Below are 18618 nucleotides of genomic sequence, written 5' to 3' on the forward strand. Positions count from 1 at the left end.
TTGTGGCCACGGTTAAGCTGATACAGACGTGCATTATTTGGAACGTGGACCTCGATCTCGTGGTGTAGTAAACTACTTATACAGCTTAATTAATATTGTAAGGGAGCAAAATGGTAGGCTCCAAATAATCTGTCCATGTAACAATCTCGTACAGTAGCACTACCATTATTTGTTGGAGCCATTCCCCAATCGCCCAGCACCAAAGCTTGTCTCATTTTGTGCAAGAAAGCGAGGTTCCACTTTTGGGCCAGGCATGGGCTAACCCACTGCTTGTTGGGCTGATCACTGCGTGGGCCTTTATACTCAGGTGGCCTGGGAGACTAGTGTAATTCAAAGACAAAAAGGCCATGGAGTGTCAGCTAGCGCTCGTCGTCGATTTTACTCGTTGCCAGTGACGTGGCAGCGTCGAGGAAGTTTGCTCGTAATCTAGCGTTTTTATCCTCTTCGCTAATGTGTATTATAATGTACAGAAAGAAAGCCCACATCACTCTCTGTTTATTGGAAAAATACACGGAGAGTAAGAAGTGAGAGGACACACACTAGTACAGACCCTTCCATCTGTGACGGCCTCTAACATGCCTGGAATTAGCGGGCCGTCACAAGGAAGTCATTTCAATCGGACTGAAAAAGCGCCCGATAGAGATATGATCGCACAGACATGCTAGATGGGCATAAAACTCAGGCCCGTAATGAATGACGACACCTATTAGTGACGGGCCGTAATTTAGGCCCGATTGAGATAACATTCCATATCTCAATCGGGCCCCAAGTTGGAGCCCGTCACGGATAATGGTCATCCGTGACGGGCACCAACTTAGGACCCGATTGAGATAACAACTAGGCCTGTCATAGATGACTCATTCGTGACAGACATTGTACTAATGCCTAATTGAGATGACATAATCTCTATCGGGTTTTAACTAATGTCCGTCACCGATGAATATTTTTCCATTTTTCATATGAAATGTTTATATTTGTAAATTGACCTGTAGCAAAATAATTAACTGCAGTATAATAATTAATTTTATGAGTCAAAATATTTTTTGGGTAGTAAATGATTTCAAATGGAAAAATTGTCAACAATAAAGTTGTATAACTTATCAAGATTTACAACTTCTAGTTTGGTCATTTTTTATATAACTTTTTTTTGAACCGTTTGAATTTGAATTTGAAAATATGACAACTTCAAATAATATTTCAAATACTAAATGATTTCAAATGGAAAAATTGTCAACAACAAACTTGTATAACTTATCAAGATTTACAACTTTTAGTTTGGTCATTTTTCTATATAACTTTTTTTTGAACAGTTTGAATTTGAATTTGAAAATATGACAACTTCAAACAACATTTTTGAAATACTAAATGATTTCAAACTAAAAAATTCATCAACAACAAAGTTGTATAACTCATTAAGATCTATAACTTTTATTTTGGTCATTTTTCTATATATCATTTTTTTGAATAGTTTGAATTTGAATTTGCAAATATGACAACTTCAAATAACATTTTCAAATACTAAATGATTTCAACTGAAAAAATCATCAACAATAAAGTTGTATAACTCATCAAGATCTATAACTTTTATTTTGGTAATTTTTCTATATAATATTTTTTGAACAGTTTGAATTTGAATTTGTAAATATGACAACTTCAAAAAACATTTTCAAATTGTGAAACCATGTGTGGTTATAGTTCTTTTGTGATGGGAAATTGACAAGTACCGGAAGTGCAAGAAGTGTGTGCGTGGACTAACATTGGTCAGGTTGCGACATCTGTGCCAAGACAACTGTTGTTTGGTTCATGTGTGTGCAGGTGATCAGGGTCGATCTTGGTCAACGGCGGATCGGGACTAGACTCAGGGAGGAGTTGAGGTCCAGAGCGATCGAGGATGCCGGGTGACAAGATTGGACACAAGGTTGCACACGGTGGACGGACACCGTGTGAGGAGGTCTTCGCAACAGACTTTGCAAGGTCAAGTGCAAGTGCCGGGTGCGCAAAGAAAATGGTGAATGGAAGAAGAGCTTGCATATATGCACTAGTGTGTGCATATGCAAGCATGGGCAGCTAGTTGATTAGCTAGCTAGCTTGTGATGCTTCGGCAGTGCATACGGTCCAATACCATGCATGACTGCATGTGGGCTGGCTGGAAGAGAGGCCAACCGGCCTGTCCGGCTCGGGTGTTCGGTCAGCAGGAGGCCACATGGCCGGTCCTGACTGGCCCAAGATGGAGACAGCCCACGGCGACGGGCCCATGAAGACAAGGCAAGCAAGTCCAAGGCATGCGGGGGGCGGGAGCCGTACGAGCGACGTGGCGTCCTCCCGTTCGACGGACCACGGCATCGGCAGGAAGACGTGACACGCGGCAGGCAGCAACTCGGAGGCGAGCGCGGGAGATCTCGGCGATGGCGCGCGCGCGTGAGGGACACGCGGCAGGCGCGGACTTGACCGCGCGCTCTCTCGCGGGAGCTATACCGCGTGGGTCCTACGCAGATTTTGGACGGGATGCGCGGGAAACTTCGCTCGCTGACCAGAGCGCGAGCGCGCGCGGAGCACGTGGACACATGGCGCATGTGGATAGGCTCGGATGGGCATGACGCGGATCGGGGGTGCGAGGAGTCTTCGGATCGACGACGTGGCAAGCATCTAAGAGGTTTCCTTCGCATGTAAGGAAGAATGAACAGCCGGGATTGCATCTGAGATAGGGTTTCGTCCTAGGGGTATTTGAGACAATGTCTTAGGGGTTTTAGGCTATAAATAGAGAGATGGATGCAAGGGTGGAGGTTGCTCCTTTTGTAATCATTTTGAGATGCTCGGTGAGAGAGTTTCCGTGTGAGTTTGGAGTGTGTTTGCCCGAGAGGCTTTTGTATTAGGATTAGTTTGGAGTGTGTTTGTCCGAGAGATTTTAAGTTTGTGTTAATGTTCCTCTGAAGGTGTATGTTTGCTCCTAGTTGAGCGGTTATTTTGCATCACCTATAAATGAAATGATTTGAAGGATTTCATTTTTGCCTTGTCCATTTAAATTCCGCAATTTAAATTCCGCTTGCAATTTGAACTTTGCGATGATGAGTTTTGCTCACTCTTCCTCACCTCTCTTCTAGTTTCGGGAATTCCTTTTCTCTTCCTCCTCTAGTTTCGGGAATTCCTTCTCTCTTCTTTTTCTCTCTTCTTTTCTAGATCCGGCTTCTCTAATAGCCGCGGTTCTAGTAAGGATTTTGAGAAATCCGGCTTGATGAGTATTTTCGGGGGCAAGATTTGAATTGCTATATTCACCCCCCCCTCTATAGCTATTCTTGGTCTTTCAATTGGTATCAGAGCCCGGTTAAGTTCGTTGTAACCTAACCGTGGCAACGAACGCAGCTATGGAGGAAAAATACTCTATGAAACCATTTGTTTTCGATGGACACAATTTTGTCATTTGGAAGGCACGAATGGAGGCCTACCTCCCGTCGCAAGGGCATAATGTGTGGAATAAGGTTAAATCACCTTACACTGTGCCCGATGATGTTGACATCACGCCTGCAAATATGGCTCAGGTTGATTTTAATTATCGTGCAAGAAATGCAATCATTGGTGGAATTTCTTCTGGTGAATTTAATCGTGTTCAACACCACAAGTCCGCTCATGACATGTGGACTGCTCTGTGCAATTTCCATGAGGGAAACAATGATATTCAATTGGTTCGTTAGAATCAATTTCATAAAGAATATCAAAGATTTGAGATGCACCCAGGAGAGTCCATTGATTCTTATTTCAAGCGTTTTGGAGAAATTGTTTCGAAGTTGAGATCTGTTGGAAAAGAATTTTCTGATAATGATAATGCTCGCCATCTTTTGAATTGTCTTGATTATGGTGTTTGGGAAATGAAAGTTACTTCCATCACAGAGAGTGCACCTCTGAGTGAACTTACCATGGACAAGCTTTACTCAAAGCTAAAAACCCATGAGATGGATGTTTTCCATCGGAAAGGCCTCAAACACTCGATGGCTTTGGTAGCTGATCCCTCTGGTAGTACTTCTTCTAATGACTCAGCTTTTGTGTGTGGTGGCTTCTCTCTTGCCGCTTTACACTCAGTCACTGAGGAGCAATTAGAGAAGATCCCTGAAGATGATCTTGCTCTTTTTGCTAGAAAATTCTCAAGAGCTTACAAAAATGTGAGAGATAGAAAAAGAGGAAAAACCAATGAACCATTTGTGTGTTTTGAGTGTGGAGAGCCTAACCACATAAGAGTGAATTGTCCCAAGTTGAAGAAGAAGAGTGACAAGACGACCAAGAAGCCCGAGGGACAAGGGCGAAAGGGGAAGAAGGATTTGATGAAGAAGGCGATCCACAAGGTCTTGGCGGCTCTTGAGGAGGTGCAGCTTAGCGACATCGACTCCGACGACGATGATCAAGAAAAGGGGGACAAGGACTTCTCCGGGATGTGCTGTCTCGCCAACAACGAGGACTTCATCAACCTGTGTCTCATGGCACTTGAGGATAAGGATGACTCATCGGAGCATCCTGAGGTATGTCTTGATGATATCCCTTCCTTGGATGGTTCTCTTTGTGATGATTCTTGCTCAGATAATGACACTGTTGATGATGAACTAAGCAAAGAAAGAATGGCACACTTGATGATTGAAATTAGTGACAAGTATAGGTCTTCTAAGTATAAAATTGAGAAACTAAAATCTGAAAATGATGGAATGGCGCTAGAAATTGCTAGGCTTCGATCCATGATTCCTGAGGAGGATACCTGTTCTACTTGTGCTTCATATCTTTCTGAAATTAATCTCCTCAAGGATAAGTTGAAATCATGTACTTTAGGAGCTGGGAATCCTTCTAGTGCTAGTGCTGCTTGCTCTACTTGCTATGAAATGAAAGTTGATATGGGTTTGCTTGAGATGGAATTGAAAGAACTAAAAGAAAAATTTGTTCATGATAGGATTGGTAGGTGTGAAAATTGTCCCATTCTCACTAGTGACAATGATGAATTAAGACAACAAGTTGCCATGCTTAGGACCAAGAATGATTTGTTAGAATCTTTTGCTACTAAGGAACCTATTCATTCTTCATGTGCTAATTGTGCTATCCTGAAAACTGAACTAAAAGATGCTAAAACTGTCATTGATTCTATCAAATCTATTGATTCTTGTTCATCATGCATTTCGCTGAAAGTTGATCTTGAGTCTGCTAAGAAAGAGAACTCATACCTACAACAATCTTTAGAGAGGTTTGCTCAAGGAAAGAAAAAATTGAACATGATCCTAGACCAATCCAAAGTGTCCATAAACAATCAAGGTATAGGCTATGATTTTGCTGAGTCTTTGAGGATAGGTACCCATGAGATTTTAGGTGTCACAGATGGGATGATAGAACTAGCTCAAAAACCTATAACCTTCAAGTCTGCAGGTTTCATTGGAAACACTAGTTCTAGTACACCCAAAACCTCAGAACCAAAGATGGTACCTATGACTAGCAAGTCTAAGCCTGTAGAGTTACCTAGACCCAAAAATCCAAAACAAGTTGAGCACAAGCAAAACCAGAGACAAACCAAGCCTGTAGAGAAAACCAAGTATGAGTGCACCTATTGTGGGAAAGCTGGTCATTTGGTAGGTTTCTGCTTTAGAAAGGCTAGAAAAGAGCAACAAGAACGTCTTAGGACTAGAAGAGCTACTAGAGTCCCTGAGAGGTTCGAGTGTGCGTGTCATTGTCGTTCAAGTGGTGTATCTCGCTTTCCTCGCCGAGATGTGCACCCTCGACGTGACCTAGCAGGGTTGGGGCAAAACAGACATGGTCATCTTGCATATAATTCTGCTCATAACACTAAAGATGCTTGTACTCCTCGCATGGTTCAGTACTGGATTCCTAAGTCATTTTTCACTAACCCCAGTACTGAATCATCGAGATCTGCTGTGTCTTTCTTGTAGGATTTTGGAGTGGGGAGAAGTAATTCTTGGCTTGTGGACTCCGGTTGCTCACGCCACATGACCGGTGAAGCCAAGTGGTTTACTTCTCTCACTCGTGCATCCGGTGATGAGACCATCACTTTTGGGGATGCGAGCAGTGGACGCGTGATGGCTAAAGGAACAATCAAGGTCAATGACAAATTCATGCTGAAAGATGTGGCACTAGTAAGTAAGCTTAAGTACAATTTGCTCTCTGTTTCACAACTCTGTGATGAAAATCTGGAAGTTCGTTTCAAAAAGGACAGGTCTCGAGTTCTTGATGCTTCTGAATCTCCTGTTTTTGACATTTCTCGAGTTGGTCGAGTTTTCTTTGCTAACTTCGACTCTTCTGCTCCTGGTCCTTCTCGTTGTCTCATTGCCTCAGAGAATAGGGATTTGTTTTTCTGGCATCGACGTCTTGGTCATATTGGCTTTGACCACTTGTCTCGCATTAGTGGTATGGATTTGATTCGGGGTTTGCCTAAGTTGAAAGTTCCGAAAGATCTTGTGTGTGCACCATGTCGTCATGGGAAAATGACATCTTCCTCCCACAAGCCTGTTACAATGGTTATGACAGATGGACCGGGACAACTGCTTCACATGGATACGGTTGGTCCTGCTCGGGTCCAGTCAGTTGGGGGGAAGTGGTATGTCTTGGTTGTTGTGGATGATTTCTCTCGCTACTCTTGGGTCTATTTTCTTGAATCAAAGGAGGAAACATTTGGCTTCTTTCAGTCTCTTGCTCGTAGTTTGGCTTTGGAGTTTCCTGGTGCTCTTCGAGCCATTCGCAGTGATAATGGCTCTGAATTCAAAAATTTTGCATTTGAATCTTTCTGTGATTCTTCTGGAGTCGAACCACCAGTTTTCTTCGCCATATGTCCCACAACAGAATGGGGTGGTTGAGAGGAAGAACCGCACCCTTGTGGAGATGGCACGAACTATGCTTGATGAGTTTACGACTCCAAGAAAGTTCTGGACTGAAGCTATTTCTGCTGCTTGTTTTATCTCCAATCGTGTGTTTTTGAGAACTATCTTGCACAAGACGCCATATGAGCTCAGATTTGGTCGTCGACCAAAAGTTTCACATCTCAGGGTCTTCGGTTGCAAATGCTTTGTTCTTAAATCTGGAAATTTGGACAAGTTTGAATCTCGATCATTGGATGGCATTTTCCTTGGTTATGCTACTCATTCTCGGGCTTATCGAGTTTATGTTCTTTCAACTAACAAAATTGTGGAGACTTGTGAAGTCACTTTTGATGAGGCTAGCCCAGGAGCTAGACCAGAAATTTCAGGTGTTCCAGATGAAAGCATCTTTGTGGATGAGGATTCAGATGATGATGACGATGATTCCATTTCTCCACCTCTAGACAGTACACCACCAGTGCAAGAAACCGGTTCTCCTTTGACTACATCACCTTCAGGAGATGCACCAACTACATCATCTTCAGCAGCTGAGGAGATTGATGGTGGCACATCAGGACCGACAGCTCCCCGACACATCCAGAACCGACATCCGCCTGACTCGATGATCGGAGGCCTGGGTGAAAGGGTAACTAGAAATCGGTCTTATGAACTTGTCAATTCAGCTTTTGTTGCCTCTTTTGAGCCCAAAAATGTTTGTCATGCTTTATCTGATGAGAATTGGGTTAATGCCATGCATGAAGAGTTAGAAAATTTTGAAAGAAACAAAGTTTGGTCTTTGGTAGAACCTCCCTTGGGTTTTAGTGTGATTGGAACAAAATGGGTTTTCAAAAACAAACTAGGTGAAGATGGTTCAATTGTTCGAAACAAAGCCAGACTGGTTGCACAGGGTTTCACCCAAGTTGAGGGCCTGGATTTTGAAGAAACTTTTGCACCAGTTGCTAGATTAGAAGCTATTCGAATTCTTTTGGCTTTTGCTGCTTCAAAAGGTTTCAAGCTTTTTCAAATGGATGTGAAAAGTGCTTTTCTGAATGGAGTTATTGAGGAAGAGGTCTATGTCAAACAACCTCCTGGTTTTGAAAATCCAAAATTTCCAAATCATGTGTTCAAACTTGATAAAGCTCTTTATGGTTTAAAACAAGCTCCTAGAGCCTGGTATGAAAGATTGAAAACCTTTTTGCTTCAAAATGGTTTTGAAATGGGGGCAGTTGATAAAACTCTCTTTACTCTTCATAGTGGCATTGATTTTCTTCTTGTCCAGATATATGTTGATGACATCATATTTGGTGGCTCCTCTCATGCACTTGTTGCCCAGTTTTTTGATGTGATGAGCAGGGAATTCGAAATGAGCATGATGGGAGAGCTGACTTTCTTCCTTGGACTTCAAATTAAGCAAACCAAGGAAGGAATCTTTGTACATCAGACCAAGTACTCCAAAGAGCTCCTGAAGAAGTTCGACATGGCCGACTGCAAGCCAATCGCCACTCCCATGGCAACTACTTCATCGCTTGGTCCTGATGAGGACGGTGAAGAAGTTGACCAGCGCGAGTACAGAAGCATGATCGGCTCCCTCCTCTACCTGACTGCGTCAAGGCCGGACATCCACTTCTCCGTGTGCCTGTGCGCGAGGTTTCAGGCTTCTCCAAGAACATCACATCGCCAAGCAGTCAAGCGCATCTTCCGCTACATCAAGTCCACACTTGAGTACGGTATTTGGTACTCCTGCTCTTCTGCCCTTTCAGTTCGAGCTTTTTCAGATGCTGATTTTGCTGGGTGTAAGATTGATCGCAAAAGTACTTCTGGCACTTGTCATTTTCTTGGCACTTCTTTGGTCTCTTGGTCCTCTCGTAAGCAGTCTTCTGTTGCTCAATCAACAGCTGAGGCTGAGTACGTAGCTGCTGCTAGTGCATGTAGTCAAGTTCTTTGGATGATTTCAACTCTGAAAGATTATGGTCTGTCTTTCTCTGGTGTTCCTCTGCTTTGTGATAATACAAGTGCAATCAATATTGCAAAAAATCCAGTTCAACACTCCAGGACCAAGCACATTGAGATACGGTACCACTTTCTCCGAGACAATGTTGAGAAAGGTACCATTGTGCTAGAATTTGTTGAATCTGAAAAACAATTGGCAGACATTTTTACAAAACCACTTGATCGCTCTCGTTTTGAGTTCTTGCGGAGTGAGTTAGGGGTGATCCACCCCTATGGCTTGATTTGAGGGAGAGTTGTTTTTCTTTTGCAAGCATTTGTAACATATTGCATCATGTTTACTTTATGCATTGTATTATACACTCTTCAATTGAGCTTTGCTTGTTATCTCTTGGTCATCACTATGCTATGCATGTATCACTCTTATGCTAGTTTGATCTCTTGTCTAGCTTTCATTTGCTTAAGTAGCTTGTGTGATCATGTTATGCTGTTCAAGCGTGTTGAAACCTGCTTAAATTAACTATTCATTTGAACTCAATCAATGTGCAATGCTTGCTCTAGAAGTTTGTTTAAATTGAAGTATCCATCTCATACTCATGCCATGTTTACATTCTTTTTGCAATAACTGTCAGTACATGCTTATGAATGCTCATGCTTATGCGTCCATACTTTGTATCAATCATGCTTTACAAGTTTTATCTCTGTTTTTGTCCGGGCTACTGAGTGCGTTTACGCATGAGTAGTGCCGAAGATAGCACTGAGACAGCCTGTAATGGGAACTCTAGCTGGAAAACTTGATTGAGGTCAGACGGCAGTGTTTGGCACAACCATCACTTGCTGACTGATAAGATCAGGTGGACCGTCGTGATTGTGCTATTGTCTTTAAAGAAATTAAAAAAAATCATAAAAATAAAAGTCAAGAGAAAAGATTAAAAGCTCATGTTCTATGCTTTGTTATCATGTTGATACTCTTTATGAACTGGGCATTAGCACATTAGCATGGGTTCATTGCTTTGATTATGTAAATCTTGCATGATTATGAGCTGGTTTGCTTCCTTTTAAGCTTCTTCTAGAAATAGCTTTGCACACTAAATCACTAATTCACTTGAAAGCTTTTTGCTTGCTGGCGATACTAACTTGATATTCATGACTTGTTTCATACTTCTTATGCACATGCTTAGCTAGGCTTGAGCACATGCTTGTATCTGTGTGATCCATGTCTACCTTTTGATGCCTTTAGATAACTCTCAAAGCTCTCAAAACACTAAAATTTGCAAGTTTCATCTCATTTTTATCTTGCATTTTTGTCTCTTTTGATCTTGATGGCATCATTGACAAAGGGGGACAGAAATTTGCACTTATTGAAAATTAAAACTTGCTTTAAATCTTGGTGAAAGGGGGAGTTTGGCACATAGGGGGAGCATTCTTGCATTTGCATTTGCATCCCTTTTTCTTCTTGTCACTTGGTCTTGATTTTTCGCGATTTCAAAATGACCAAAGTTCGACTTTTGCAAAATGGTTTGCTTTGTGAATCAAAAATCAAATTTTCAAAATTTTGCTTGAGATTGTCAATGTTCCCATCAAGGGGGAGATTGTGAAACCATGTGTGGTTATAGTTCTTTTGTGATGGGAAATTGACAAGTACCGGAAGTGCAAGAAGTGTGTGCGTGGACTAACATTGGTCAGGTTGCGACATCTGTGCCAAGACAACGGTTGTTTGGTTCATGTGTGTGCAGGTGATCAGGGTCGATCTTGGTCAACGGCGGATCGGGACTAGACTCAGGGAGGAGTTGAGGTCCAGAGCGATCGAGGATGCCGGGTGACAAGATTGGACACAAGGTTGCACACGGTGGACGGACACCGTGTGAGGAGGTCTTCGCAACAGACTTTGCAAGGTCAAGTGCAAGTGCCGGGTGCGCAAAGAAAATGGTGAATGGAAGAAGAGCTTGCATATATGCACTAGTGTGTGCATATGCAAGCATGGGCAGCTAGTTGATTAGCTAGCTAGCTTGTGATGCTTCGGCAGTGCATACGGTCCAATACCATGCATGACTGCATGTGGGCTGGCTGGAAGAGAGGCCAACCGGCCTGTCCGGCTCGGGTGTTCGGTCAGCAGGAGGCCACATGGCCGGTCCTGACTGGCCCAAGATGGAGACAGCCCACGGCGACGGGCCCATGAAGACAAGGCAAGCAAGTCCAAGGCATGCGGGGGGCGGGAGCCGTACGAGCGACGTGGCGTCCTCCCGTTCGACGGACCACGGCATCGGCAGGAAGACGTGACACGCGGCAGGCAGCAACTCGGAGGCGAGCGCGGGAGATCTCGGCGATGGCGCGCGCGCGTGAGGGACACGCGGCAGGCGCGGACTTGACCGCGCGCTCTCTCGCGGGAGCTATACCGCGTGGGTCCTACGCAGATTTTGGACGGGATGCGCGGGAAACTTCGCTCGCTGACCAGAGCGCGAGCGCGCGCGGAGCACGTGGACACATGGCGCATGTGGATAGGCTCGGATGGGCATGACGCGGATCGGGGGTGCGAGGAGTCTTCGGATCGACGACGTGGCAAGCATCTAAGAGGTTTCCTTCGCATGTAAGGAAGAATGAACAGCCGGGATTGCATCTGAGATAGGGTTTCGTCCTAGGGGTATTTGAGACAATGTCTTAGGGGTTTTAGGCTATAAATAGAGAGATGGATGCAAGGGTGGAGGTTGCTCCTTTTGTAATCATTTTGAGATGCTCGGTGAGAGAGTTTCCGTGTGAGTTTGGAGTGTGTTTGCCCGAGAGGCTTTTGTATTAGGATTAGTTTGGAGTGTGTTTGTCCGAGAGATTTTAAGTTTGTGTTAATGTTCCTCTGAAGGTGTATGTTTGCTCCTAGTTGAGCGGTTATTTTGCATCACCTATAAATGAAATGATTTGAAGGATTTCATTTTTGCCTTGTCCATTTAAATTCCGCAATTTAAATTCCGCTTGCAATTTGAACTTTGCGATGATGAATTTTGCTCACTCTTCCTCACCTCTCTTCTAGTTTCGGGAATTCCTTTTCTCTTCCTCCTCTAGTTTCGGGAATTCCTTCTCTCTTCTTTTTCTCTCTTCTTTTCTAGATCCGGCTTCTCTAATAGCCGCGGTTCTAGTAAGGATTTTGAGAAATCCGGCTTGATGAGTATTTTCGGGGGCAAGATTTGAATTGCTATATTCACCCCCCCCCCTCTATAGCTGTTCTTGGTCTTTCACAAATACTAAATGATTTCAACTGAAAAAGTCATCAACAACGAAGTATGTTGATTCTTGACCACATCCTTGATGAGAGACTCTTTAAGGTTCATAATAGCTTCCGTCATGCTTATGCTTTCGGTATGTTTCAAATGCGCTCGGCCGTGTATAGAGATGCTTTAGTGAATAGTCCCCCTTTGTCTCTGCCACTGCTAGAATCCTAATTTTGTCCGAGAGTCCTTAGGGAATAGCCGAAGGCCACTCAGGAACCTATCAAGTGGGCGACGGTGCTATATCTAACCGAGTGTACATGCCACTACCTTCGGGTATTGGATGTAATGGCCGATGGTTTTGTTTATCTCCGAAGGTTTGCTCTTACCCCATCGGTAACAGCCGCTAGTGGCTGAGAGTACTCAAAACACCGAGAGTTCACAAAATCACCGCGTCGACCTAGTTTTCGTGGGCCTTCGTGAAATAATTAAGCCCAAATCTCGTTCCATGGATTCTAAAGACCTACATATACAGAACCGATTTTGCTATATCTCACTCGAAAGATTTTTTCTTATCTCTCACTCGATTTTCTCACTCAAATTTACAGTGCATTTTCTTATAAGTTACAGTGTAATTTATAAAACTTACACTGTAACTTTTGTAAGTTGCACTGTAATTTTTGAATCTTCGCATGTAAATTTTAAATTTTGTATTGGATTTGGTCTTTTTCTTGAGGATATGGTAATTTAGTGTCCATTATGGTGTTTCTTAATTGCTTTTTGCTTTTTATTATATCTATCGGATTTTAATCCAATGATTAAAAATCTGTGTGATACGATCATAAAAATCTTTCGAAAGATGTATAGGTACTCCCAGAGAACGACCTAGTGTAACCTAGCCGACAGAATCTTCTCGTCTGATCCGTTCTTTCTCCCCATCCAAAAATTCCTCCGATCCAAGAAGGTCTCTATCCTGCAGGATCAAGATTTTAGTCCACGCACCATGCCGCTGGAAAGGCAACCACGCCGCGTGCTGCCGCAACTGGGTGCATCGATGATCCCTCTGATCAACGGTAATGAGGTGTCACTGCCACAAGTGTGTTCTCCGATCTCAATCTACCTGCTCGTGGTAACAAAATGTGCCTTAATCCTTTTGCTGCTAAACTAATCCCTTTATTTTGCTTCTCGTTTTCAGGGTCAGTACTACCCGTGGGCAATTTGCCAGTCCCATCTAATTACGGTGTTCTGTTCATTTTGCTGATAGACGATATTCTGATCCATTTTGCTGAAAACAAAGCTGCTCTCATCCTGGTTTGAAGTCATTGATTTTTTTTTCACTTTTTACTAATTGATTTTTGTAGCAGTCCCAACAGCCCAACATATTTATTATGATCTTTCTGTTCCTTTTGTTGTCAGATGTGCTGTCAATCGAGCAGTAATACGGATGGGAGGCAGACCGCATACAGATGCATAAAGGGATGGAAGACTAGCATTACTTTTTTTCCCAAAAAAATCTTGTATATGATCATTTTACTTGGAATATATGTAACTTCTGTAAACAATTATTTGTTTCCTTCAATGTATATACGAGTGAAAAAGTGATCACATTTATTGAGCAAATTTTGAAACGTTTATTATACACTATAGTCCAGGAGCATTATTGCATAATAAAAATGTAAAGGGATAGCTCTGTCACCTTTGTGCGGCATGATCAAGTGCCGAATTGGCGGGCCACTCAATAAAATAGAGAGGGTTGGTTTTTATTCTTGGACTGCCCTCTAGACTTCATTGATTGGGATCACCTGAACCTGGCAACTGCCTCTTTTGGTCAGCTTACTTTTTGGCTGAAAAGGGATCAAATGAAGGGCCGTGTTCTCATTAGGGCTAAGTTCAAGGACAATGACCCGCTTGGCTCAGGTGGGGGTGGTGAATCTTGGACTGTAGCTGTCTTTTTGCTAGAAGGGGACTTCATAAATATGCCTCCTGAAGAAGACATGCCCCCTTGCGGGCCCACAGCCAAATCCGGATGGTGATAATGCAGATGCTAATGACCTTGTTGAGGGTAACATTTGGTAGATGGGTCAGCCGGCCCAGCTTGGTGACTGGGATGATTTGGTACAACAGCAGCAAGCTGCTGATATTGCAGTTGAGGAAGCTTGGGGGCAGGACCACCCAATGGGTCAAGTAATGGAGGTTAATGTGGATGAAAGGTTGGCTCTAGTGCCCATAGTAGACAACAACACTCAAATCCAACAGCCAGCTCATGAACCACAGGTAGAAAATTTTTTGAAGGCATTGGAGGTCTTGGCCAGGAATGGAAGCCCCAGGCACCCATACTTCTATCCAATGACCGGTCTAAATGATAGGATTGAGAAACTCTGCAAAGCCAAGGACTTTATGGCTCTTTCATGCAAGCTAGCAGGGTTCCAACTGCTTTTAAGGTGGCAAATCCCTCACTACTCTGGTTCTACCAAAGAAGTCCATCTTTGATTCCACACCCTCAGTGGTCCAGAAAAATGATGTTTGGGTTTTGTGGCCAATAGAGTATGTTTCTTCTCCTCAGGAGGGCTCTCAGGCCCATGCAGAAATGGAAATTGTAGATGTTGTTCCCCTGGACATTCAACCTCCCTCAAGTCTAGTTTGTGTTGCCCCTCCTGTTTTGAAGCTGCCAAAAGCCCATGTTAAGAAAAGAGATGGCAAAACATCATTTTTTAATCCTTATAGAAGGCAAAGCTCAAGGCTTTCAAATGAGCAACGAAGATCTGAAGGTGGATCCCAGGATGGGGATAGGTAAGCCAAGAGGCAAATCTGCAAAGAATTTGAAGGAATTTGCAGGTATAGTAAAACTTTTTGTTGATGGTAGTATCAAGGAGTCAGATTTTTCTGAGAATCTTAATGATGATCTGCATTTTGATTCCTTTCCATCTGATTGCTCCATTTCTGTTTTGCAAAAGATGGGAGTGGACAACTGGACATGTGCGGGCTATCTCCTGAGGATGTAGCTGAATCAAGCCTGGGTCGTGAGAGAAGAAAGAAGATGCCCAGGCCTGAAATGGAAGATGCTTAATGTTAGATTACATGAATCTTTTGGCAGCCATGTGTCTGTTTTGTGATCTGAACTTTGCTCCTTGCGTCTATAATATAACCTGGATGACTGTCATCTTTCTGTTATTTACTATGTATGGCTGCATGTTTGGACCTATTGTGTCTCATGCTAATTTGATTAGCTCTGCTATTTCTTTTGCTCTGATGTCTCCTCATGAGTAACAGTTTTAAATCCTGGAATGTGCTGTGTTGGAATATTAGGGGTATGAATGCTGACTCCAAATTACTCTCTTTGAGGCAAAAAATAGATGACAGATGGCAGTGGCTGTCAGGTTGCTTGTATTTAGGAGACTAAAAAAATAATATTTTATTCTTTCTGATGTCATAAAATTTGTTCCTAAGAGATTTGACTCTTTTGCTTTTGCACCTTCTGCTGGTGCTTCTGGATGTATCCTGATAATCTGGGTCTCTAATGTTTTTCTGGGAACCATAAAAGAAGTTCACCACTTCTCTGTGACTGTAGACTTCATCTCAAGGCAATCCTCCCAACTTTGGTCCCTAACCTGTGTTTATGGTCCCTGTAATGGTCCTGCAAGAGATGACTTTCTTACTTGGTTAAAGAATGTTCAGATAGGGGCACAACAAAATTAGCTTTTCCTAGGGGACTTTAATTTTACAAATCAGTGGAGGATAGGAATAAATCTGGAGATGATATGAATGATATTATCATTTTTAATGATATCATCAACTCTTTGGGCCTGCTGGAAATCCCTCTGAAAGGAAGAAGATTTACTTAGAGCAGCATGCAGCAAAGTCCTCTCCTAGAAAGACTTGATTGGGTCTTCTCTTCAGCCCCTTGGACCCTTGTCTTTTCTAACACAATTGTGGTTCCCCTGAGAAGGAATATTTTAGACCATGTGTCTTGTGTGGTTAAGATTGATACTCAAATTCCTAAGTCTCCAATCTTCAGGTTTGAAAACTATTGGTTTGATATTGTGGGCTCTTATGAGATAGTCAGTATGGTTTGGGCTTTGGATCATGGATTTGATGATCCTACAAAATGTATTTCTTTCAAGATTAAAATGCTCAGGAAAAAGTTGCTCAATTGGAGTAAAAATCTATCTAAATTGAACTCGCTTCTTACAAATTGCAACCGGGTCATTGATTTTCTTTATCTTATTGAAGAAGCTAGGTTGTTATCAGTGGAGGAATGGAATTTCAGGAAAATTGTTAAGGGCCAAGTCATTAAGCTTCTTGAATTTAGGAAAATCTATTGGAAGAAAAGATGTACCAACAGATGGATGTTTCTTGGAGAGGAAAATACTTCCATTGCAACTAAAAGATATAGAGTCAATTTTATCTCTCAGATTCTGGACCATGAGGGTCAGGTGGTCTCTTCTCATGAGCAGAGAGCTGCTCTCTTTTATAAAAGCTTTAAAGACAGAATGGGTGTGTCCAATTATCCCACAATGGCTCTTGGTCTGAGAGACCTTTTTCCTATTCAGATAAATCTTGACAGTTTTGTGGACCCTTTTTCTACAGAGGAAATTGACAGCCTCATTAAAATAATCCCTGCTGATAAAGCTCCTGGTCCAGATGGGTTTAATGGGTTTTTCCTCAAAAAAAATGTTGGCACATTATTGCCCAAGATTACTATAGGCTGACTGCTCATTTTCACTCTGGCTGCACTGACTTGCAGACATTAAATAGTTCCTTCATAACTCTGGTGCCAAAGAAAAGTTCTCCTAAAACAATGAATGATTTTAGGCCTATTTCACTCATGCGAGTCAGCCTAAAATTTATAACAAAACTGCTGGTTGATAGATTGCAGGGGGTAAGTGAAAATAAGTATGGTTTCATTAAAGGACAGACAATCCAGGATTGTCTGGCCTGGTCTTTTGAGTATATCCACCAATGTTAGCAATAAAGAGAAATCATAATTCTGAAATTGGACTTAGAGAAGGCTTTTGATACAAAGAGCATTTAGCCATCATCTCTGTCATGCAGAATATGTGCTTTCCAATGCAGTGGCTCCAATGTGTTCAGATGATATTTTCCTCAGCCAGTACTGCAGTCCTGCTTAATGGGGTTCCTGGAAACAATTTTAGCTGTAAGAGAGGGGTAAGACTGGGAGACCCCCTCTCCCCTTTGCTGTTTGTGCTAGGAGCAGAGTTTCTTCAGAGAATTGTTAACAAAGCTTTTGGTATGGGGTTGTAGTCCAAGCCCATCAATGAATCTGATGGTAAAGGTTTCCCAATAATCCAAAATGCTGATGATACACTGATTCTGCTTAAAGCCTCACAGAGAGAGATCTTCTGCCTCAAAGCTCTTTTGAATAATTTGGCTCAATCCACTGGGCTCAAGGTCAATTTCAACAAGTCCAGTTTATATCCTCTGAACCTCACAACAGAAAATGTAGAGCTGCTTGCTGGTTTACTTGGTTGTTCCATTGGAACTTTACCTTACACCTATCTTGGTTTGCCCATGGGAACAACAAGACCTAAAGTTGTAGATTTTGCCCGTTTGGTTGATAGAGTGGAGAGAAAACTAACAGCAAGCTCTATGTTTCTTTCTCAAGGGGGACGTCTCACTCTGATAAACTCAGTCTTATGCTCCATTCCAACTTTCTACATGTGTTCTTTGCAGCTCCCAGTCACAGTGGTTAAAGCAATTGATACTGCAAGGAAGAACTGTCTTTGGAGCGGAAATAAACCCACCTCCACAAGAAAGTCTTTGGCCTCTTGGGAAATGGTATGCAGACCAAAGGAGAAGGGGGGTTTGGGAGTGGTTAATTTGAAGATCCAGAACACAGCTCTTCTTATGAAACATTTGGTCAAGCTCTATAATGGTGACAACTTGCCCTGGGTTGACCTGGTTTGAAATTCCTGCTATTCTACAAAGGTTCCCCACATGAACTTGAATAAGGGATCTTTCTGGATGAGAGACATTCTTGCCCTTACTGATATTTTCAGAGGTATTGCAAAATGCACCATCTAATCTGGAACCTTAGCCCTTTTTGGGGAAGATATCTGGAATGGGGATATCATGAGCATCAGATTCCCTAGTCTGTTTAGCATGGCAATTCATAAAGAGGAATTTGTGAAGAGCATGTGCTCAAGACCACTAGAAGACTCTTTTTACCTTCCCTTGTTAGTTCAGGCCTATGAGGAATTTTTGTTTCTGGAAGAAGAACTGAGTCATTTGCAATTGCAGTCTGTGCAAGGGGATAGTTGGAACTTTATTTGGAATTCAGGCATCTACACATCTAAGAGATTCTACAGGCTCAACTTTATGCCTTTACAGCCTCCCAGACATTTTGTTTAGCTATGGAAGACAAAATGTGTTATGAAGATTAAGGTGTTTGCATGCCTCCTTTTTAGTGACAGGCTCAATACCAGAGATATGTTAGACAGAAGGTATTGTGCGAAGGAGGATGATAATCTAGCATGTGTTTTGTGTAATGGTGAACACAAGGAAACTAGACTCCACCTCTTCTTTACCTGCCCGTTTAGTAGCAGATGTTGGCAGCATATGGGAATTGTTTGGAACCAAGACCTGGAGTTCTTTCAAATGATTATCTTAGCAAGGGTGAATTT

General features: G+C 42.5%; 1 long non-coding RNA gene across 1 annotated transcript; it reads left to right on the top strand.

Annotated features, from left to right (window-relative positions):
• Positions 1 to 11487: 11487 nt before the first annotated feature.
• On the top strand, positions 11488 to 13597 carry LOC107281050 (uncharacterized). Its single transcript, XR_001545942.3, has 2 exons — positions 11488 to 13050; positions 13173 to 13597. It is a non-coding gene; the product is annotated as an uncharacterized lncRNA (long non-coding RNA).
• The last annotated feature ends 5021 nt before the right edge of the window (positions 13598 to 18618 follow it).

This window comes from Oryza sativa, chromosome 5 (assembly GCF_034140825.1).
Source record: "Oryza sativa Japonica Group chromosome 5, ASM3414082v1".
Taxonomy (NCBI): Eukaryota; Viridiplantae; Streptophyta; class Magnoliopsida; order Poales; family Poaceae; genus Oryza; species Oryza sativa.